The sequence below is a fragment of the Ursus americanus genome, chromosome 29 (genome assembly GCF_024610735.1).
Source record: "Ursus americanus isolate L20-20 chromosome 29, mUrsAme1.1.p, whole genome shotgun sequence".
Lineage (NCBI taxonomy): Eukaryota > Metazoa > Chordata > Mammalia > Carnivora > Ursidae > Ursus > Ursus americanus.
The window spans coordinates 7,271,572-7,295,246 of NC_142155.1; positions in this window are offsets into that span (position 1 = coordinate 7,271,572).

A 23,675-nucleotide genomic window follows, 5' to 3' on the forward strand; every position below is an offset into this window, starting at 1 on the left:
CTTTTTTTTTAAATTTAATTTAGTTTAAGTTTATTTTTTATAATAATATTTTTTTATTATATTATGTTAGTCACCATACAGTACATCTCTGGATTTTGATGTAAGGTTCCATGATTCATTACTTGCGTGTAACACCCAGTGCACCATGCAATACGTGCCCTCCTTACTACCCATCACCAGCCTATCCCATTCCCCCACCCCCCTCCCCTCTGAAGCCCTCAGTTTGTTTCTCAGAGTCCATGGTCTCTCATGCTTCATTCCCCCTTCTGATTACCCCCACTTTCTTTATCCCTTTCTTCTCCTACTGGTCTTCCTAGTTCTTATGTTCCATAGATGAGAGAAACCATATGATAATTGTCTTTCTCTGCTTGACTTATTTCACTTAGCATTATCTCCTCCAGTGCCGTCCATGTTGCAGCAAATGTTGAGAAATCGTTCTTTTTGATGGCTGAGTAATATTCCATTGTATATATGGACCACATCTTCTTAATCCAGTCATCTGTTGAAGGGCATCTCGGCTCCTTCCATGATTTAGCTATTGTGGACAATGCTGCTATGAACATTGGGGTGCATATGGCCCTTCTCTTCACTATGTCTGTATCTTTGGGGTAAATACCCAGTAGTGCAATTGCTGGATCATAGGGTAGCCCAATTTTTAACTTTCTGATAATGTTTTTGTCTGGTCCTTATATCTGGTTAATCCTGGCCTCATAGCATGAGTTGGGAAGTGAATGACCCTCAATGTCCACCCTGTCTCCCAGATTTCCTCTTCCTGTTAATTTACAAGCTCTCATCCTATTCCAACTTCATTTCATCATGATGTTCTTTTTCGATTATTCTAATTCATTGCTAAATTTCTTGGTCTTCTCACGTTATCCAGGTCCGAGCGCGTACCACTATCAAGTCAATCTTTAAGATGCACAATATTATAATGTTATTTTTGTATTTTATGGATTCCAACTGGCCTCTATAATAGAATAAATCACTCGAACTCATATATAAAGTCATCCTGCATCATCTGTAATTTTCCTTCAGATCTTCAAATTTTCTATTCCAGCAATTCTCAAACCCAATGTGAATGAAAACCACTTGAGGAACATTTCAAAGGTACTAGCTATGTTGAAAAGGAAATTAGGTTATTTTAATGGTGGCCTTCAATTAGGCTACCAAGCAAGCTCTTTCAGAGATCACAGGCAAAGTAAAAGTATTCAAATGGCATTGTTATTAAATCAATTTTAAAGTTTACAGTGAGAAGCAAGAGGAAAGCTATGGGTGAGTTAACACATTTAGGATAGCATACAAGCAGGACGTATCCTGGAGTTTTCAGTGTTTGTATGTGCTATCTCTCTCTCTGCCACATCAGCCTTTCCAGCTGATGGTGTGGTTATGAGGACCAGAAATAGATTTTGAATGCTTGAGTTCACAGAAGGAAGGCGCTTTGGTCTTGCTCTTTTGTCGAGACACAAGGCCAATTTCTCCTGGCCACAGCTGTTACTTGTCAATTAGCCTGCAAACTGCCATGGATTTGTTTCATGCTTTTTGGGCAAAGACATATAAAGCAGAATGAGTGTCAGCAATCTGTGGTCAAATTGAGACCTAATGACTATCCAATCCTCTTGTATGTTTGGTCTCATATACATTTAGTACCTATGTGTCACATAGATATAAAGTCATTCTTGGTATTTACTACTTATATTTAATGCATCTTATATTTCTATTTATCTTAATCTCTCTCTCTTTTTAAAGTACCTGGTGTGAAGCCCAATGCAGGGCTTGAATTCATGACCCTGAGATCAAGACCTGAGCACCTGAGCTGAGATCAAGAGTCAATGCTTAATTGACTGACCTACCCAGGTGCCTCTCTGATCTTACTCTTAACACACACTGTGAAATCTGGCTATGTCTAACAAATACTTCCGCTCGGGGCGCCTGGGTAGCGCAGTCATTAGGCGTCTGCCTTCGGCTCAGGGCGTGATCCCGGCGTTGCGGGATCAAGTCCCACATCGGGCTCCTCTGCTGGAAGCCTGCTTCTTCCTCTTCCACTCCCCCTGCTTGTGTTCCTCTTCCACTCCCCCTGCTTGTGTTCCCCCTCTCACAGCCTGTCTATCTCTGTCAAATAAATAAATAAAAAATCTTAAAAAAAAAAAAAAACAAACAAATACTTCCGCTCACTGGCCAGTTATCTACACTGAAACTTCTTGAAAAGTTTTGCCTATACTTTACGAACTACTTATTTATCTAATAGGTTTGGATAATCTCAAAAGCAAATACATGCTATAGAGTGGATGCCTGAAATTCATTCTGCCCCATGGAATTAGAATCTCTAGGAGAGGGATATAGACACTGCATTGGTCAAGTTCTCCAGATGATTCTACGAGGCTATGGCTGAGGTTTCTCTGCTCTGTCCCACCTAGGTGGGCTAACATACCTTTCCCTGTCTGCACTAAGAGTCCCCACCTCTGCTTTATTGATTTATTTCATCTCACCCACTGGGGTTCTCCTATTCTAGCTAAATCTTATATAAGCCCCATTTCACCATAAAGCTCTGTCTAATCAGTTATGTTACAATTTCAGCTTCTCAAAGGCTAATTTTCAATCAGTTGATAACATCAGCCACATCAGGTCAAAATATTTTCTGAATATCTACTACCATTTGCTACTTAATCCTATGCATGTTGGACCATTATTTTTACAGTTTTAAAATTATGTACTTATTTTATTAGTACCGAACTCTTCATCTGTATATATTTGCACTATGCAGTTAGAAGAGTTTGGGCAGCATCTGAGGAAGGGGTGAAAATAAGACAACCCAAGAAACCTCAGGAGAGTGAACCTCATGGAAATAATTACAAGACAAACAAGAACACTTGGCTGTTTGCTAGGTGAGGGCAGAGTGGGAGAGGGAGGAATAAAGACTAAAGGGGTTTCAAATTTTAAAAATTAAAATCCTTTTAAGTGAAAAACAGAGAATTTTCTTTCACCGTCTCAGTGGGTCCAGAGAGGTAACCATCTCTAGTGAACTGTCTGCTGTTTGGCAGACGTTATTATCTGTAGACATTATTATCTAATGAAAAGTGTATTCTTTGCATTTCACTTCAAATTACCCTACATATTTAGTTCAGAGATCTAGTTTTTTGCTAAAAAAAAAATTCTGAAGACATACTTGTATTAAATTGATTGTGGCATATACCATTTTCATCCAAATTCTCAGCAGCACGTAGCCCTAAATTCATATAGACAATGTCTATAGACACTAGAGCAGAAAATGAAAATCTTAGTCAATAAAACACTATTTTAGCTACCTGACAGCAAGTAGGCTAGCACTCAGAAAACCTGTGTTCCTGGCTTTATTTTTTAATTTGCTTGTTTTGATTATAATTTGTGGGACTATTTAGTAAGTGGTCTGTTCTTAGTACGAAAGGAACATTTTCTTATATTACACAGGCTTAAGATTGCCCATTTGATTTAATGATACAGCTGTTTTAATTAATTAGTAAAAATGTCATCTTAAAATTTGATTTTGAAGATACATTTGGCTGAGCTGATCCTGTTTACTTAAATAAAGTGAAATAAAACTTCACTTTAATGTCAGGGTTATTATCTGTATAAAGAAAAATAGATTCCCAATAGAATTCTTGAGAAATAGAATTTTTTATTAGGTTTATGGAATTATTGATCATAACTACTGCTATTACACTCCACATGACAGGAAGTATTAAGGAATCGTTGCCCATAAAGTATTACCAAACACTGGCTCCTAATCTATCAGTGAGCAACAGGGAAATACCTGAAGTTGTGCTTGACTTCAGTTAGACATTAGGTATTATCAACTCACTTTGTCAACAGTCAGTGTATATTGTATCTGGATAGAATTAAAAGTGCTTCTTTCATTATCTAAGCAATTAACCTCATTAGATTGTTTCAATGTCTTGGATTCCTGCAGGAGGTGAAATACTTTAAATTTCACTTCTCTAGTTGAATTAGTATTATTATTAGATTATGAAATGTTAATGGATAGATCTGAAACTTCATCAGCATTATAACATATTATATTTATCTTATTTTGTTTGAGAAAGACTGAATTCCAGTATAAGTGAGAGTTGTTAAATGCTAATGCAGAAATAAAACCAAATTTTGGGGACCTTTAGATAAATTAGATAATTAGGTAAGAAACAGTACCTGGCTTCTCATTGGTAGAAATCTGAATCCATGGCAAAGATGCAACATTCCAAATTTTATGAATTCTCAAATTCATAGTAATCTATAGTAATAAAAATAATATTCATGTATCTATTGTGTTTTTATGAAGCAACATATATTACAAATTTAATTTATCTTTTATGGAATGTATAATTTCTTTATTTGAATGTCATCTGTCTGATAGGGTAAAACTCCTTTAAATGAACAGACCTACTTAGCACATATCAGTTGTGGTAAAAAGAAGACTAAGGGAGTAATTAAACCATCTCCCTTTTCCTGCTCAGGCTGGGACCTTTTAATCTAAAATATTTTCTGAAGTCTTCTTTTATAAAGTAATGTTTCACACTGCATTATTATGAAATCACATACAAATTTATCATCCACTAGGGAAAATATATATATATATACAAATTGCCAATAAGCACATGAAAAGATGCTCATTTCACTAGTCATTAGGGAAATGCAAATCAAAACCACAAGGACATGCTATTTTACACCCACTCAGATAGCTAAAATAAATATTGACAAATTGACACTCATCAACATTACTAGTGGAATTGTAAAATTGTGAAGCCACTTGGAAAACATTTTGGCAGTTCCTTAAAATGCTAAATGCAGAGTTACCACATGACCACTTATACCCTCAGGGATATAAGTCCAAGAGAATTGAAAACACGAGTCCACGCAAAACCTTGTACGTGAATATTTATAGCATCATTATTCATAATAACCAAAAAGTGAAACAACCAGAATGTCCATGAACTAATGATTGGATAAACAAGATGTGGTATATTCACGCAATGGAATATTATTCAGCAATATAAAGGAATTAAATACTGATACATGTTAAAACATGGATGAATCTTGAGAACCTCATTCTAAGTGAAAGAAGCCAGATACAAAAGGCCATATATAGTATGATTCCATTTACATTACATTTCCAGAATAGGCAAATCCATAGAGTAGAACTGGAGTAGGGAATGGGGAGTGACTACTAATTGGTATACTTTCTTTTGGGGTGATGAAAGGTTCTAAAATTAGACAGAGGAGGTAGTTGCACAACTCTGTAAGCATATTAAAAATCCCTGAATTATGCACTTTAAAGAATGAATTTTATGGTGTGTGAATTATACCTCAATGAAGCTATTAATGAAGTTATTAAATGAAGTTTAAAAAAAGCTTAAGGGCTTAAAAATATTTTATCAAGCTCACTGAATCTATGGGTCAGGACTTTGGGCCAGGCTTTGTGAGAAATGGTTTCCCTTTTTTTTTTTTTTTTCTTTATTTTGATGTCTGGGGCTTCAGCTAGGAAGACTCAATGGGCTGAGTGTAACTACATCTGGGGACTAGAATCATCTAGAGCCATCTTCACTTAAGTGTTGGTTAGTAGATGCTGATTGTTTTCTGAGACAAGCTAGGGATGTTAATTGTACTAACCTTCACTTCTCCACGTAGCTTAGCTTTCACACCATGCGTGGTGGCCATAACGTCACCAGCATTCTTATGTGAAAACTCGGGACTCCACAAGGAAGTGTCCTGGGACACAAGGTGGAATTTGTATTGTCTTCACTGATATAGCATCACAATTCATGTGTCATTCTTCCACCTCATTCTCTTGACTTCAAGAGAGTCAAAACTCACCAACATTCAAGGGGAAGGGACAGAGAGCCTACCTCTCAATGGCTGTTAAAGAATTTGTGGCTGTGTGTTTTTTTAATTATGGAAAAATACAAAAAAACATAAAACTTACCATCTTAACCATTTTTAAGTGTGTAGTTCAGTAATGTTAAGTACATTCACATTGTTGCACAGTCCATTTCCAGAACTCTTTTTTCCTTGCAAAACTAAAAAAAAACTACACTTATTAAACCATAACTGTTATAGCCCCTGGTAAACACCATTCTATTTTTTGTCTCTATGAATTTGACTATTTTAGGTAACCCATGTATGTGGAATCAAACAATATTTGTCCTTTTATGACAGGCTTATTTCCTCAAGGTTCATCCATGTTGTAATGTGTGTCCAAATTTCCTTCCCATCAATACTTGGGCTGCCTCCACCTTTTGGCTATTAGGAATAACGCTGCTATGAACATAGATGAACAAATATCTCTTCAAGTTCCTATTTTCAGTTTTGGGGGGTATATACTCAATAGTGGATTTGTTGGATAATATTGTAATTCTGTTTAATTTTTTGATGAACTACCATACTGCTTTCCATAGTGGCTGCACCATTCTACATTCCCACCAACAGTGCACAAGAGGTCAAATTTCTTTACATCCTTATCGACACTTGTTATTCTCTGATTTGTTTGTTTTTAATTTATAGTAATCATCCTAATTTTGTGGCTATAGTTTCAAATACCAAGCAGGCTTATAAGTGCAAAGAAAAAAGGTTACTAATTAACCTTTCTTGTCTAATCAAAATGGTTTATTGTGTTGAATTTGGATGGCCTATGTCTTGCTTTCACTAATAGAATGCAAGTAGGGAAAAATATGGGACTTCAGAGCAAAGTCTTCATTGAGCACTGACGTTACTTCTATCATCCTCTTAAAAATCTGTCCTGGAATCACCAGGTAAAGACCTAAACTAGCTCCCCATAGTATGGGAATCCATGGGAGGAGACTTAAAGTATCCTAGCTTAAAGTGAACACCGGCTACCAGACAGGTGACTGAAGGCATCTCAGTCAATCTAGTCCCTACTGAGATGCCGATCGACTCCAACCACATGAGCGGCCCCAGGAGAACACAGCAGAGGAACCACACAGTGCTCCCAAATTTACTGTCAGGAATTATAAGCAAAGAATGAGTTTTTGTTTGAAGCTATTAAGTTTGGATGGTTTGTTTTGCACAGTAGATAGTCAGTGGTGTGTTGGAGACGTTGGAGATCACAAAGCCAAGTGGGTGCAGTGCTTCTCAGCTCCACATTTTCCACATCGGTGATGTCACATTGCTGGCATGAAATTGGCCATGCTGTGAGTATTTACATATTCACATGTGGAAATCAGCAGATAAACAGGAGCTTTTTCTTTTTTAGAGAGAGAGAGAGCTAGTTAAGTATTTTTAACGCACCACTAGATACAGTCATTTAGATGCTGAGAGGATAACAGCTAGCTGGTGACAAAGGAACAGACTTGAAAAACTCTGGGAGAGCTGCCGAGAGAAGAAACTATTGGGAACTGCTGGAGCCACTGGTCCTGGCTGGTGAAGCAGAGCTGCTACAGCTGTTTGGAGTTGTACTGCCATCAGGTGCTGGCGTGGGTTCCTGGGACCATAGCTCGCTGTATGCTAGTGCGAATCGCTGCAGCTAGAGAGGGCATGGCAGTATTCATCAGGTCTGAAAGTTGCTGAAGGGACCTGCCATGGGACTAATTTCCTGCATGAAGGGCAGGTATATCTCATGGAATATAGGATAGTGGAAGTGATTATATAGGTTAAACTTCTATAACAAAGCAATTCCAATGGTTATGTCTCAAATACCATAGAGAAAGGCATTATTTCTCTCTCTCATCACAGTTCAAGAGGAAGTAGACAGTATATTGTGGGAAGGTGGCTGTGTTTTATGAAGTCTTCTAGGTTTCCAGTTTCTTCCAGAAGTGTTGTTCCCCTCTCCCTCAGGTGTAGTCCGGGTCTGCATGCCAAAGGGGCCCAAATGGCACCATATCTGATACTTAGGCTGTGGATAAGGTAATGAAAATAAGCAGAAGATACGTCACTTCTTTTTAGGGAAAGCACAGAAAGTTGCACCCTTCGCTTGTGCTCGAATACCATTGGTAAAAGCTTATCACACGAATGACTCACAGATAAGGAGAAATTTTTTGTAACTGAGCAACTATATGCTCAGCTAAAACTCAGGGATTGGTGTCTATTTCTAAAGGCAGAAGGCAAGATGTTGAAGAATGATTACTAGTCTTTGCTACAATAAAAATGAGTATTTATAGAATCATCCATTCATCTAACTAACATGAATCCTATCATGTGGCTGACACTATCTTAAGTATTTGGATCATAGAGAAGAAAGACTCAGTAATTACCCTCAAAGTTCTCACAGTGTAAGAGATGTCTAAATAGATGGGATGTAATAACATGTGAAGTTATAAAAGTGCTGTGAATAAAATATCATGGGATCACAGAAGAAATATCAAGTAACTGCCTGAGGGGATTATGAAAGGTTTTATTGAGTTGGAATGTAAATAGAGTCATGAAGAATATGGGGCGCCTGGGTGGTACAGCGGTTAAGCGTCTGCCTTTGGCTCAGGGCGTGATCCCGGCGTTCTGGGATCGAGTCCCACATCAGACTCCTCTGCTGAGAGCATGCTTCTTCCTCTCCCACTCCCCCTGCTTGTGTTCCCTGTCTCGCTGGCTGTCTCTATCTCTGTCGAATAAATAAATAAAATCTTTAAAAAAAAAAAAAAGAATAACTAGGTATTCACCAGAGAGAAAAAGAAAGGCATTATAAGCAGAGCCAGGCCCTTGACATCTATGGCACGTCCAAGATTGGGTGAACTCATGATACAACCTAAGGAAACTGGAGGCTCAGAACCCAGCCCCCCAAATTGTGGAGGAAAACGTAGCTTGAAGAAAAAACAATGGCATCATAAATTTTTTAAAGAAATTGCTTAGTGTAAAATGTATAAATCATGCATGTATTTATGAAGTCAATTTAAAATGTAATTTAAAATTATAGATACAAAATGTGACTGTCTAAATTTTAAATGTGGGCAGTGTGAAAATCAACAGCGTATTGTCTCCTGAAGCCTTTCTAGATATTGCTACCTTAACTCACCTTCCACTCATTGTTCCATTGATATCACTCCGTTAAGATTCACTCACAAGACATTTTCTGAAATAACACTCCATAGCTCTAAAGCAAGCCTTTGCTTAAGTCCTAACCTTTTCTATAAATATAAGGGCATTGTGCCCTTTAATTTAATGAAAATTTATACGTTGCATTTTTTGGAATGGTATCACTAGGGTATTTTATTTCTACACTTACTTCCAGGGTCCGGTTACATTTTCTTTTTAATCAGATGACTTAAACAAAATAGCATTTCATAGATCTACTGAGAGGAAAGAATTCTTTGTAATCAGACATACTAGAGAAAATGAATATTGATCTTGAAAGAGAAAATTTTGTATATTTTATTGCAGTACCAAAAGCGCTAAAATAAAATGAGGGAGAAGCATACCCAAATTAATTCCCTTTGATAAACTGATTATTTCTGTTTCTAATAAGATTTTTGATTGAATTCACTACCCTCTCCACCCACTTCTGATGAGTTTTTGAAGATATAACCACTGTGCAGCACATTCTTGAATTCTCGACAAAAATTTTTAAAAAGGAATTAAATGTCAATTGTATTGTGAACCATATTTAATAAAGTAGCTATTCCTGCCATTTTACTGAAGACAATGGAATAATAAAACCATCAGTAAATTCATGTTTTTAAAGCCTTAATTAACTTTGTGCCACAATACCCTGGGAGCTAAGACTCGTGGACAATGCACTTTGTCCATATGGTTCTGGAATAATCATTTCTGTACTTCTGGTAGGAAAGGAAAAGAAAGGTAACTGACAGGCTTCTACTGAATGGGTATGTGTTTGGAAATGGGGAATAGAATTGGATTAATCCTCCAGTTACACAGTAGAATAAAGATTCAATATGCCTAATGAGGTGAAAAAGAACCAGTAAAAAATGCCTTAATGTTCTAAAATTATGTTCAATAATGATTATTAATGCATTATGGAATTTATGGGACTTTAGAGAAATCCATATTCTATATTCTATATTGTTATAAGTTTTTGCATTCTTTAAAAATGTTGACAAAAATGTTTATAATTCAGTAATCATTAGAAAAAATCCTGAAAAGAAATTAGAATGGAAGTCATTGAAAAATGTGAAAGAAAATGTAGTTTTTATTTATATCATCTTTTTAAAGCTTTTTTTATATCCTAACTAATTTTATTACATGACAAATAAGTTTTTCATAGAATTTTATAGAAACATTTGATGACTTCACAGATCTTAAAAAGAATTCATAGAGGTGTCAATCAGAACATATTGGGTTATGCTGTGAAAACCAACAATTAGAAAACTTTCAATGGTTTGGAATAGTGGAATTTACTTCTTAACAGTGCTACATGCCTTCTGTGGGCTGGCAAGGTTGATGGAGGCACCATCTTGACACAAGCGTCCATGTTCAGACAATTAAATACAAGAGAATATGACATACATGTTCTGGGATTTAATACTTCTGCCTGGAAGTGACACATAGCAATTTCATTCAAATTTTATTGGCTAAAGCAAGCCACAAGGAATATCTGACTTCAAGTGGCAGATAAATCCAATCCTACCATGTGTCTGGAATAAAAGTACTGAACATCTGTGAATAGCCCTAATGACTAAGAGAACATACCCTTTGAGTTATAAATATTCAGGTCACTGTCCTTTCCACATGCAATATATACTTACTTCTCCTAGGATAAAGAAAACCCAAGAGCTCCAGCTGATTTTTAGTCAGCTCAAAGTCCAGTGCTTTAAGATAATCTGTATTAAGTACAAGGTGTTTTTTCTTGATTTGAAAATGAGAGAAAAAGAAAAGTTATCTATCGCTAATAAACACTATATAAGTAAAGAATGAGGGAAAACATAATAGTGACCAAACAGCCCCATTCTAGCACTACAGACAGTTAGCAATCCTGACATCTTGCTGAGCAGGCATTATAAGGAACCCCTACCCTTGGAAGTGGGTTGGGGGAAGTGGTCCTTCATTAGGCTCCTAGTCTACTCCCTAGGGGTAGCTTCTTCAGGGGACTGGACACTCTCATTCCTTGACTCCATGGCTACATCTTTGGGGCTGGGCCGATTTCTCAGTTGGCCTCCTGTCTCTAGAAGATTGAGGTCCCAAGGTCCATTTTAAGTATTTGATAGTCATACTCTTTTTTTTAGTTCAAACTGTTGATATTTTAGTTGGTATACTAAGTCTTTAACTCTTTTAAAAACTTTGTTATATTCTGGGGCCCCTGGGCGGCTCAGTCAGTTAAGCCTCCAACTCTCGATTTCAGCTCAAGTCCTGATCTCAAGGTCATGAGTTGAAGCCCAGAGCTGGGGTCTGCCCTCAGAGGGTGTCTGCTTGAGATTCTCTCCCTCTTTCTCCTTCTGGTCCACCCCTGCTTGCTTGCACTCTCTCTCTCAAATAAAAAAAATCTTTAAAACCAAACTTAGCTGTGTTTTTATTTAATAGTAGTCAACTTCACGTGCTATAATTCTTCAAGATACATGCTTCTTTCTCTAGATTTAATTAGAGGTATCTTGAACCTCTGAGGTATTCATGACATGACTAAAACTTTTACCTTTTCTCCCTGAGGTATTACTGAGCATCTAAACTTAAAAATTTAACAACATGAAGACTTGCACCCTTTATTTGATCCATTCTATAGAACCCAAGTTTTATTCAGCTGTGTTGAAAAGTTTCCTTTCCAAATTGACAAGTACTAGATTCCTGAACTCTCTATGTCCTTTTTATTCTTGCTAGAAAATTTGCTGCTTCTTTCTAAACATATCTCTTTTCAAATTTCATTCCTATAAATAACATTTAATCCCTGCTACTACTATGCTGTTGTCCAACCTGTTCACCTGAACAGACTCATTAGAGACATTATCTTCCTTTTAAGTTATCTCAGATAAGCATTTTATCAAATATTTTGCAAATATAAAACCTATTATCATTATTTGCATATAGTAAAGATGTGGTATGTGTCTCCTGGAATACTGATAAAAATAAAAGATATCCATTCATTTATTTATACATTTATTCAATTAATTTATGCACAAGTATGTATTAGGTGTTTATCCAATATAACTTGTGCCTCTGAAATACAAACCATATATTATAGTAAATAGCAAGACATAATATTCTTGACTATCATTTTGTAACATTAAAAAGAGTATACAAAAACATGTTTACTGGAAGTCTGAATATCTTCAAACCCTTATGTATTGATTACTATGTACCAGACACAATTTAAGAAGTTTGAATGAATTGAATCATTTAGTCAACACTGAAGGCATATCTATCAGAATGCTGACTTAAAAAAAAAGTTCTTAGTGATTCACAGAATTAAAATTTTTTTCTTAAAATACTTCCATGAAATATACAGTGAAATTACATTTAATAATGTTGCTTTTAGCAAAACACAGTCTTGAATTACTAAAGTCAGAATTATACATGCATTTTAGCTTCTTACTCATTTTCCCTCTCTTGGTTATGTTTAATATTTTTTTTATTTTTAGTATTTATTTATTTATTTATTTATTTAAATTATTATATTCAATTAGCCAGCATATAGTACATCATTAGTTTTTGATGTAGTGTTCAACAATTCATTAGTTGCGTATAATACCCAGTGCTCATCACCACACCTGCTCTCCTTAATACCCATCATCTGCTTACCTCATTCCCCAACCCCCCTCCCTTCTGTAACCTTCAGTTTGTTTCCTGGAGTCCAGAGTCGCTCATGGTTTGTCTCCCTCTCTGATTTCTTCCCATTCAGTTTTCCCTCCCTTCCCTTGTGGTCATATTTTTAAAATTTGTTATACCTAATTATTTAATAATATTGTGGCAGTGGTTCTCAATCTGGGACAATTTTGTTCCCCACTGGACATTTGGCAATATTTAGAGGCATTTTTGGTTGTCATTACTTGAGGGATGAGGGAAGAAAGATATTGACATTTTATGGATCAAGGCCAGGGACACTGTTAAATATCCCATGATGTCCCCCCCAAAAAATGAATTATCCATCCCCAAATGTCAGTAGTTCCAAAGTTGAAAAACCCTGTACTAGAAGATTCTACTGACCTTGACCTCTATTGTAGCTCTCTAATTTTTGGAAGTGAAAGCTGATTTTAGGAAGCTTCACAGGCTGAGTTTAATGTACATGACAGGTCATCACATGGTGAGCACTGAGAAAGATGGATCTGGCAAAAACGGTTCTCAGGAATTTATACCCTGTTTTAAAATTCTGAGTCCTATACAGATTCTTTCCTAAAAAGCCATAAAATCTTGAGGTGGGAAGAAATGTAGCTAATGTGACCAACCCTGACCTCTCACCCTTGCAACAATACCCTCTGCATCACTGTCACCCATGGCCCCAGATCAGGTGATTTTCCACCTGGAACACACCCAGTGATTCTGTTGATCAGCTCTGAAGAATTTAAATATCTGTTAGGCCTAAAGTTTCTTCCTGTTATTTTTGCCCTTCAATTCCGAAGTAAGTGTGGACAAGTTTATTCCCTATGCTGTAGACGTTCCAATATTTAAAAATAGCTATCATGCCAACACTCCTTCTCCCGACCAGTTTTTGCCCCCACTTTCCACATTCACATGTCTTCAGAGTACGCTACCATTCCTCTAGGCAGCACCCTGCACTCTATGCCTCAGGACCTAACCCAATATGGGTGTACGTAATGCTGCTGGAGCAACCATCTCAGTCAGAGTCCAGGTACGTGTTAACAGTCACTATTGCAGCACACTATTCCAGTCGTGAGCCAAGCAATACAGGACCCACCCGAGCTAGCGATTACTGTTATAGGGTGCTATTCAGGTAGCCTAAGATTAAAAACATACTTTTAAGCAATTATGCTACACATTTCGTTCACATTTACTGGAAACTGAAGTCATTTTTTCTCCAATTTTTCATGCGCTAGTGTTGGCGGTGGAACCAGTTTTTAAAAAAAATTTTATCCATTCCAAGTTTTTTTAAATTTTTTTATTTGAAGATAGTTGAAATGCAATGTTACATTAATTTCAGGTGTACAACATAGTGATTGGACAACTCTACACATTATATTATGCTCACCAATGAGCGTGGCTACCAACTGTCCCATTACATCGCTATTACAATATCACTGACTGAATTCCTTACGCTGTGTTTTTATTCCTGTGACTTATTCATTCCATAACCAGAGGCCTGTATGTATCTCCTACTTCCCTTCGTTCATTTTGCCCATCCCACCACCCACCCTGCCTCTGGCAACCATCAGGTTATTCTCTGTATTTATAGGTCTGATTCTGCTTTTTGTTTGTCTATTAATTTGTTTTGTTTTTTAGATTTCACATATAAGTGAAATCGTATGGTATTTGTCTTTCTCTGTCTGACTTATTTCAATTAGCATAATACCCTCTAGGTTAATATCCAAGATACTTTGAATCTTTGAATATCACAATAGCTAAGAAATAAAAAGACAAGGGCACGTAATGTTGTGGTAATGAACACATCCTATAGATATCGATCCTTGCAGGTTTGGTTTGCTGCTCATAGGCTGGCTCTCTGAATGTGGGAGGTTACTCAAGCTCTCAGGCCTTCAGTTTCCCCAAGTATAAAATGGGAATAATTTTACCTGCCTTATAAAAGGCTAATAAGGATTAAGTGAGTGAAGATTTGTTAAGGCACATAGAATGGTTTGACCTATATAGTAAGCGCTCAATAAGCATGTGCTAAAACAGGGGCGCCTGGGTGGCTCAGTCAGTTAAGCGTCTGCCTTCGGTTCAGGTCACGATCCCAGGGTCCTGGGATGGATGGAGCCCTACATTGGGCTCCCCACTCAGCAGAGAGTCTTCTTCTTCTCCCTCTCCCTCTGCTCACCCTTCCTCCCCTGCTCGTGCTCTCTCTCTCTAATAAATAAACAAAATACTTTTTAAAATATGTAAGTATGTGCTAAAACAAGCAAACATAATACAATTCCAATGAAATCATGATTTCCAATGAAATCCAAATAAAACCAGTGCTTCCCAAATTCCAATAAAATGCACATTTCCTCTCTATACATAGAGAATAAAACTGAACTTTGACAGAGAAAGTAGTTGAGTCCCCGGAATAATACTCTAACTCTTCATGAGTCATACGTATCCTTCTCCAGTCTGACAACCACAGTAATCCCTATCAGCCATGAAAGCAGCATGAATCTTCCAATACTTTAAGAAATTGCAATGTGTGGGGCGCCTGGGTAGCGCAGTCGTTAAGCGTCTGCCTTCGGCTCAGGGCGTGATCCCGGAGTTCTGGGATCGAGCCCCACGTCAGGCTCCTATGCTGGGAGCCTGCTTCTTCCTCTCCCTCTCCCCTGCTGTGTTCCCTCTCTCGCTGGCTGTCTCTCTGTCACATAAATAAATAAAATCTTAAAAAAAAAAAAAAAGAAATTGCAATGTGTGTGTTTTTAAAAGGAGGCATAATTTTCCTACTGGGCTGCATTAGAATGCATTGCTCATGAGCATGTTGGCTATGGAAAGAGTCCTTCTACCACATAACATGGACCTAGATATTTTTCTAAACCCGTATTCAACCAGTGTTCTGAGACATAGTTGTTGACAGATTTTTTTTCCACATTAACACTTTCTGACTTAATTCAGTGGGATAATAGAATTCAATGAAGGAAATGGATTACATGAATTGTGTAACATTATTAGGACATTGATGACTCCCCAGTATCTATATAACTTGCATGTGTGAAACCCTTCTCTACTCTGTAAATCAGAACACACCTGCCATACTCTATTAACCCTCAGAAAAGAATGGTGCTTAGCATCAGGGCAGAGAATGGATGTTCCCTCTCTGCCTTGGCAACAATAGTCATAAGCTGAGATGCAATTTTTAGGCTTTCCCTGACACATGCACCTGTTCTCTCTTTCCCAGTTTGAAGCCTTGCCCACATCCCCAATTATACAGTCCATTGTTACATTCCCTTGTCCCTGACAGCTGCTGATGTATGTGACTACGACTTACACTTCAGCCATCCTGCCTCTTTTACATGTTACAAACGTGGTACCAAGCCTAGCAAAAATGAATACCATAGAAAGAGCTGATGGCTCTTCACTGAAAGAAGATGTCTGCATGCGGATGAGGGTTCTACCCACACCCCACCTACCCCCCATTTTAGTAGCTCTGGACATTTTTGAGTCTTGGTATAACTTGAAGGAATTCAAACTCTTACTGGGTGGAAGAATCTTAAGAGATTTTATTGGACACAAGGGCATCCAAATTATTCACTCAGATGTATAAGCAGGAATATTAGAATATCCCAAATTAGAATTTCTCCAAAATTCCTTCCCTTTTCTATCACCATGGCAGTGAGAGTAATCAGAGAGATAACACCATAGTTCTCTGATGTTATCTTGTCCAGTGTTCTTGGTTCACCCTATGATTTGCCAAGATTTTTTACCACCGTGAGTTAAGTTATACTTTATGCTTTGAAGAAGCAAATTTCTTTATTTTTGTTTACCATTAGCATTGGTTTCCTGAGAAAATTCAAGAAAGAATTTTGGAAATAACAATGATATTCTGAAAGCATTAAATGCATTAATTGATTCAAATAAAAGCCATGAGACAAATTCCTATGCAAAGTTATAAGTATTTAGTACCATTCCAAAGTGAGGAATCTCGGTAGATAGAGGAAAGATTATAAATTTGAAAGTGTTTATGTTATATTATTTAGCAGATTATTTATTATGAATATCTGTATTCTTTTCAGTTGAGTCCTCAATAGATGTGAGCCAGTTCCTAATTAGGATAAAATTGGGATCTAGGAAACAAATCCCTGCAACCTGGAACTGAGTAGAAGATTAGGAACAAAGTTCAGGCAGGGGTATAAACAAACTTGTGGAAACCCAGACAGACTGAGTGGAAAAAAACAGCTTGTGGAAGCATAAGAAATACGAAAGTTTAGGCCACAAGTACAGATTGAGTTGAACCAGGAATTAAATGACACAGAAGTAAGGGCAGGTTTCAATTCAGGGGCTCAGAAATTAGACTAGATTATATAACGTTGTAAGTAGGTAGAGAAAGAGAGATACAATAAATTAAGTTGAACTAAATAAAGTTAAATTAAATTGCATTACATTAAACTAAAAAGAGCACCTACCAGGCCTAGGAAGAATTCTTCTGGATTCGTATAGCTGCTGCATATTCCTACTATTCCGTTGAGGCATTATTGCTATTCCCTATCTGATAATATCCCCTCACTGCCATACATGTACATGCATACACAGGATATGAACATACGTAGAAACCTGACCTTGACACACCGAGTAGCCCTTCATACCAATCTGAGCCCGTTCTGTCCTTCCTACTAGAATGCAAGCTTTTTGAAGGTAAGGATTTGGTCTGTTTTGCACACAACTACATCCTCAGTGCCTGGTGCAATGTCTTGCACGAAGCTGAATGAATGAACTTACACAGAAACGTTTCTATTTCTTGCCTGTAAAATGTTCTGTCTTTGACAGATGTCTACCAACTATAAACATCATTACATGAGCAACTTTCAGAAAGTCACCTTTTTATAAGCTGTCACAATCTTGGGGTAGCTAATGGACAACAGCACAAAGTTCACTTCTCATTCACCTGCCACCGCGCCTGATAGCACTGTTCACCTCAGTCATCAGCGAAAGTTCATTTCTTCCTGGTTAGTGATTATCACCCAGACTCTTTTTCTCCATGCTGCCTTCATGTGTCTTCTAATTCCATACTTCTGCTCTATGAAATTCGAGTTCTATATTCAGCAAAATGGAAATGTTCTCGCTTTCAATTATTTTCTCTTAAGGACACTCCTTTCCTTGCAGGTTTCTCAAAAATAATCTGTTTTATTCTATCACACACCATGTCTCTCAAGGCCAGGCATGCGGTTAGTGGTATTCTTGTTAAATGTTGCCCCTCAGACTACTGGTCCCACCTTCTGCCAAACTTTTCTTGGGGGCCTCCTGCTTTCATGAAGGGTCTGTTCAGACACCCTGGTTTTTGGTACTCACTTGAGGGTTTTTTTGACTCTTTCCCTACTGAGTACATCTCCTGATTTGGGATCAATCTCAGACTTACATTCTGTTGGGGGATCCTTTAAATGTTTAATTATAAGCCTTGTTCCAACTTGACATCAGTCCTCATACAACTCTGTGATTTCGCTTGTATTCCTATACTTTTGCTTTTCACATTCTGACCTTCTCCTCAGCAAGACAGCCTCAGTTCTGACAATTAATTACTGTGATTGGTGGCCTTGGTTAATTGTTGCAATTGCTTTTTCCATAGTAACAACCCAGTCATTTGCCATGGTCAGCCCGTGTAATGATTCTTTCATTTAGAAGCAATTTCCCGGTTTGGATGGAAGAGTTGACGATTACATTTACTGAAATACATTTCTCATGTGCTATCGATGCCAATTACACTACCCAAAGTCTTGTTGCCTTTATTATAATGGTTAGTGTCCATTTATTTGAGATGGTATAAATGGACACTATTAACTCAGAGAATGATGATTCAACCTAAAATTTTCAAAGTAATTTTGATACAAAACAATACATTCATTAATCAACCATTATCAGCCCTTAGAAAGGATAGAGGTTAGGCTAAATCAATGTTGACTTTTTAAGCTATACAAGAATGTTTTAGCATTTGGTTTGAATATAAACATAAAACACAGTACTCTTAGAGTAGGGTTCAATGCCTTGAAAAAAGTAGATAATAATTATTGTATTTTGAATGCTATAGAGTACAATCTTACCAAAAAATAATAAACGATAGAGGTAGCCTCTCTCCATTTCTTTCCTGCAACCAAATTTCATCTATTCTGTGCTGCAAAGTGTTTCTTCTGTTATTTCCTTTCTTATGTTTTTAACACTCAAGCTTTCTCTAATAAAATTTTTTATTTTGAGATTGTAGATTCTCCTACTGTTGTAAGATAATATCATAATATCAAAAAAAAAACCCACATATATTTAATCCAGTTGCCACAATGGTAACAACTTGCAAAACAATAGTAGAATACCACAACCAGGATATTGACTTCGATATAATTAATATGCCGTCATCATATGGATTCCTCATTTTGCCTTTTTTTGTAGCCACACAGATTTCTCTCCCTCCTCCCTCCCATCTTGTTACTTAGATCCTAGAAATCAATAATTAGTTCTCCATTCTATAACTTTTCATTTCAAAAATGTTGTGTAAATGGGATCATAAAATATGTAATATTTGGATATTGGCTTTTTTTAACCTCAGCATAATTATTTAGAGATTCATCCAAGTTGTTGTGTGTATCAATACTTTGCTCCTCTTTATTGCTGATTAGTATTCCATGATCTGGATGTTTCACAGTTTGTCTAATCATTCACCAAGGACATTTGGATTGTTTCCAGTTTGGGACTATTATGAATAAAGCTGCTCTCGACATTCATTTATAGGTTTTTGTCAATATAAATTTGTATTTCTTCATTGTACGTTGAGTTTTTTAAATAAAACGTCAGCTTGTTTTCCAGATCAGCTGTACCATTTTTACACATTCTACCAGTTTCACATCTTCTTCAGTGAAATGTCTTTTCATGTTTTTGCTTATTTTCTTATTAGGTTGGTTTTTTTTAGTGTTTTCAGGGTTTTTTTTAAATTTGTTTGTTTGTGTTACTGTTGAGTTTTAATAGTTCTGTATATATTCCAGATACTAGACCTTTGTTGGATATATGTTTTGTAAATATTTTCTTCCAGTCTGTAGTTTGTCTTTTCATCATCTTAACAGGGTCTTTCACAGAGCAAAAGTATTTTGATGAAGTCCAATTTATCAAATTTTCTTTATATGCATTTTGCCTGTGGTGTCAAGGTGCCTTTGTCTAACCATAAATTCTGAAGATTTACTGTGGCTTCATGTTAAAAGCTTTATAATTTTATATTCTACATTCAAGTCTGTTATCCATTTGAGTGAATTTTTCTTTTTTTTTAAAGATTTTATTTATTTATTTGAGAGAGAGAGAGAAAGAGAGAGCTAAAGGGAGAGAGAGAAAGAATCTGAAGCAGACTCCACACTGAGCACAGAGCCTTCCTAGGGGCTCGATCTCACGACCCTGAGATCATGACCTGAGCTGAAATCAAGAGTCTGACGGTTAGCCGACTGAGCCACCCAGGCGCCCCAAGTGAATTTTTCTATAAAGTGCGAGGTATAAGTCGAGGTTCTTTTTTTTCTCCCTAGCACAAACCAATTGCTCCAGCACCATTGTTGAAAAGGTTATCTGTCCTCCAATGATAGCTTTTGTGACTTTGTCAAAAATTAGCAGGCCATATTTATATGGAGTGATTTCAGGGCTTTCTATTCTGTTTAATTGATCTGTGCGTCTATCCCTCTGCCAATACCACCAGAGTCTTGATTACTGCAAATACATACAAAGTCTTGACATTAGTTAGGCTACTCCCCCCCTTTTTTTCAGAATTGTTTTAGCCATTTGAATTCCCTTGTTTTTCTATGTAGATTTTAAAATAATCTTATCTAATATGCACAAAAATCTTGCTGAGATTTTTACAGGAATTAGGTTCAACTATTTATCCATTAAAGGAGAATCAACATCTTTACTATGTTAAGTCTTTCAACTTATGAACAGGATATGTCTTTCCATTTATATACATATTCTTTGGTTTTGTTCATAGTGTGTTATAATTTTCAGTATGCAAGAACTATACATATTTTGCTAGGATTATTCTTGAGTACTTCATTTAATTTTGAGTGACCTTAAATGGTATTGTGTCTTTAATTTCAGTGTTGAGTTGTTCATATCTAGTATATAGAAATTTAGTTGATTTTTTTTCTGTCTACCTTATGTTCTGTATATCTGCTGTGCTGGTTCGCAGACTACTGCTAATGATGCTATGGACTAGAGATGTCTGAGGCATTTACCACTTGTGGTAAGCTCCAATAGACGTTCTCTAACAGGAGTCAATGTTGAGGCTAGATCAACCCTTGTGGTGCTTTTCTTATTGCAATTTGTACCTCAGCAAAAACCACTGGGACACTTGGATGAACAAGATGTATTACACACAGATCCTGGAGGATATATGGAATACCTGAGGACCTCACCATGAAGTCACGGATAGAGGAAGAGGGAACATGAATCCAGGGCTCTGCTTTTAATAGGGTGAAGGGTGGGGTGCCTAGGGTTTAATGAGTTTACTCTTTTTTTTTTTAAAGATTTTATTTATTTATTTGACAGAGAGAGAGACAGCCAGCAAGAGAGGGAACACAGGCAGAGGGATGAAGCAGGCTCCCAGTGGAGGGGCCTGATGTGTGGCTCGATCCCAGAACACCGGGATCACGCCCTGAGCTGAAGGCAGACGCTTAACGACTGAGCCACCCAGGCGCCCCTCATGAGTTTATTCTTTACTGGCAAATTTAAAATCGAAGAGTGGGAGTTAGAGCACAGAAAGGGAAAAGCAGAGTCACTCGAGTGGTCTGTTATCTAGGCTACCAAGGGTTTTCTAAAAGGGGAACTTCGGGGTGGGGACAGCCTGGTTTTTTATTTTATTATTTGCTAGTAGCTGTGTCTTGCAACTAGCAATATGTGTATTTGAGAAGGATGTCTTTGAAATGAGTGCCTTGGTAATCAAAGCTTAATATCAAGTGCTTACATTATCATAAAAAAGCTTAATATCAGGCACTTACAGTATAATGTCTTATGATTTTAGTGGATGCACTTATTAGGTCTACGTGTTTTTTATTCTTGTACAAAATCTATGCCTACATAGACAAACATGTCACCTAAAGATAGAAACAGTTAATTACTTTTTGGCCTTTTGACTAAGATTAAGTATAAAAATAAAAACTTTTTTCTATTCAATCTTTATATGGTTTTATTTCTTCCTTTTAAAAAAAATCTGATTATACTGACTGTATTTCAGTAAAATATTAAGTAAGAATGTATATTGTTGCCTTGTTTTCAATCTTAGGAAAGGCAAATTATCCATTTTTTTTTGTTGTTGTTGTTGCTTGAACTTTTGGTGTTTATCTTAAAAACCATTACCCATATAAGGTTGCAAAGATTTACTCCAATGTTTCTTCTAAGAGTTTTATGCTTTTAGCAATTTACATGTGGGTCTTTAATCTGTTTTGAGTTCATTTTTGTATGTGGTATGAGATAGCAGTCAAACTTTTTTCTTTTCAATATGGATATCCATTTGACATCCCATCATAATTTTTGAAATGACTCTTCTTTCTCCAATTGTGTTGTCTTGACATCTTTGTTGAAAATCACTTGACTGTAACTGTAGAGTTTATTTTTGATTTCTCAATACTATTCCATAGAGTTTTATGCTAGTATATACTCTTGATTACTGTAGATTTGTAGTAAGCTTTGGAAATCAGGAAATGTGAAATCTCTAGCTTGTTTTGGCTATTCTGGGTCCCTTGCATTTCCATATAAATTTTAGGAAAACTTATCCATTTCTAAAAAACAAACAAAAACAAAAACAAAACACCTGGAATTTTGACAAGATCTGCACTGAAAAGTGTAGGTCAATTCAGAGAGTTTTTCAGTCTGAACAATGTAAGTCTTCCAATTCATGGGCTTGGGATGTTTTCAAATTTATTTAGATATCCTTCCTTTCCTTTCAGTGATGTTCTATGGTTTTACATGTGCAAGTCTTGTACTCCTTTTGTCAAATTTATTCCCAAGCATATCATTCTTTTGATGGTTTGTAAATGGAGTTGTTTTCTTAGTTTCATTTTCTAATTGTTCATGACTAGTATGTAAAAATAAAATTGATTTTTTTATATTGATCTTGGACCTGCAAGCTTGCTGAATTATTTATTAGTTCTAATAGTTCTTTTATGGATTCTTTAGGATTTTCCACATGTCATATGTAGGTTAAAAAAAAAAAAAAACAACCCACAAAACTTCTTCCCTTCCAATCTGGATGTCTGGCTTTTTTTGTTTTTGTTTTTGTTTTTTTCCTTGACTAATTGACCTAGCAAGAACTCCCAGTGCAATGTTGAATAGAAGTGGTGAGAGTATACAAATTTGTCTTGTTCTTTATCTAAGGGTCTAAGGGGAAAAGCATTCAGTCCTTCCCATTAAGTACGACGTTAGCTGTGACTTTTCCATAGATATACACAACAGGATGAGGACATTTTCTTCTATTTCCAATTTGCTAAGTGTTTTTATCATGAGAGGGTAATGGATTTCACCAAATGATTTTTTTCTAAATCTACTCAGATGATTGTCTGCTTTTGTCCTTTATTCTGTCAATATGCTGTATTCCACTGATTTATTTCCATAAATTAAACCAACTTTAGAATCCTGTTTTAAATCCAACCAGGTCATGTATCTAATCTGAGTTTCTATTTATATTTTTTCACTCTTTTTCTTTCTGTTTCTCAGAGTGGATAGTCTCAATCGACCTCTCTTCTAGGGCACCGTGTGTTTCTTTTTTTAGTTCAAACCCATTGTTGAGCCCCTCTGGTGATTTTCACATTTCAGTTATTGTACCTTTTAACTCCTGAATTGCTATTTGGCTCTTTTTAAAATAACTTAAATCTCATTGATATTTGACATTACATTGTTCCCAAACTTCTATTTAATTATTTAGACATGATTTCCTTTACAGTTTTCAACATACTTATAATGGCTTACTTCAAGTCCATTTTGAGCAAATCCAACATCTGGGCTACTTCAGACTCAAA